We start from the raw sequence: 1,205 nt of genomic DNA, 5'->3' as shown, positions 1-1,205 counted from the left end.
TTGTACCACAGAATTTCTAATGCATTGAAGCTTCCAAATATGCTTTCTCCTTATAAAATCAGAACTGTGCTAAGTGTGAGGTACCTGAATGTAGCGTTAAGGTACAGGAGCTGTGTGGACGTCTAGGGGCACGATGACTTGGATAATGTGGCGAGGTTGGGGTTTCAGTTTTTTCTCTCTTACACCCTTGTTCTTGGTTCGCAGCCGTTGGGGGAGATTCGCGTGTTATTTGTCTTAGAAGAGGACAAGAAAAATGAATTTAACAAAAGGATTCAGATATATCATTTCATGCTTTTCGGGAGAAATGAATGGTCATTTCAATTTAAAAAAAAAAGAGAGAAAAAAACGTGTTGAGTTCTTTGGGATGGTGTTCCTTGTTTCCTCATTTTGCGAATAGGAATTTTTGTGTAATGTGGAAAACGTCTTTCCTACGACAGATGAACTGTGTAAAGGGTATAAAATGACACAGGTTTAATAGAGGATGGGTTTATTTTTGGTCTGCTTGTCACATGATGATTTACAAGTATATCCTAGACAAAAGAATGTTGTGGTATGCATTTACTGTTTGTAAGTGTATGAAGAATATGACTACTTATCACTGTTGGATGTAGGAGATTTGTAGCCTATTTTGTATGTGTTACCATTCCACAGTGGTTACCCTACATAAATAATATATGGCAGCTTGTATGCTGCATCTTCAGTGTACTTAGTTGTTAAAACACACAAATCTCTAGTGTATTGTTAGCAAGATGCATTTGGACATTGTTGTCAAGACTGCAGATTTTTTTCATATATATTGTTTGAAAAGCAGGTTTGTTGTGGATGCAATTGCATTTTGTATCTATAATTAAGAAGGCGTGTTTAGATCGTCAAGTTCTCCTGCATGTACGAGCTAGCAGTGATTTCCAGAAAACTTACTGAAGCCTGAATAATGTATGTGCTCATCCAAAAAAGTCTTCATATTAAAGCTTGGAATTACTATCTGATAAATGTAACAAGTAAGTGTAGTTTAATGTTTGCTTTTTACAGTTATATCCATGCAAATGCATTCACTGTTATTTGAAGAGTGGAGTTTTATAACAGGCTGTAGGGTATAGTCAGTGCATTCACAAGTAGGGTTAAAAAAATGACCAGTGATGATACAATATTGAAGTGTTCTTGCCTCTGTAGTTCATTGCAGCTTCAAACTGTCTGTTGTTACTTTG

At 36.1% G+C, this 1,205-nt stretch overlaps 1 protein-coding gene across 1 annotated transcript in view; it reads left to right on the top strand.

The window, feature by feature from the left end:
• Window positions 1–1,205, top strand: part of LOC119591947 — a gene marked incomplete at its 5' end in the record, with an annotated part of 109,644 nt that overhangs the window by 108,082 nt on the left and 357 nt on the right. Inside the window, 1 exon segment of the mRNA XM_037940702.1 lies at window positions 1–1,205.

The sequence above is a fragment of the Penaeus monodon genome, chromosome 29, assembly GCF_015228065.2.
Source record: "Penaeus monodon isolate SGIC_2016 chromosome 29, NSTDA_Pmon_1, whole genome shotgun sequence".
NCBI lineage: Eukaryota > Metazoa > Arthropoda > Malacostraca > Decapoda > Penaeidae > Penaeus > Penaeus monodon.
The sequence above is the reverse complement of the archived record's forward strand: the minus strand, read 5'-3'. Positions and strand labels throughout refer to the sequence as shown.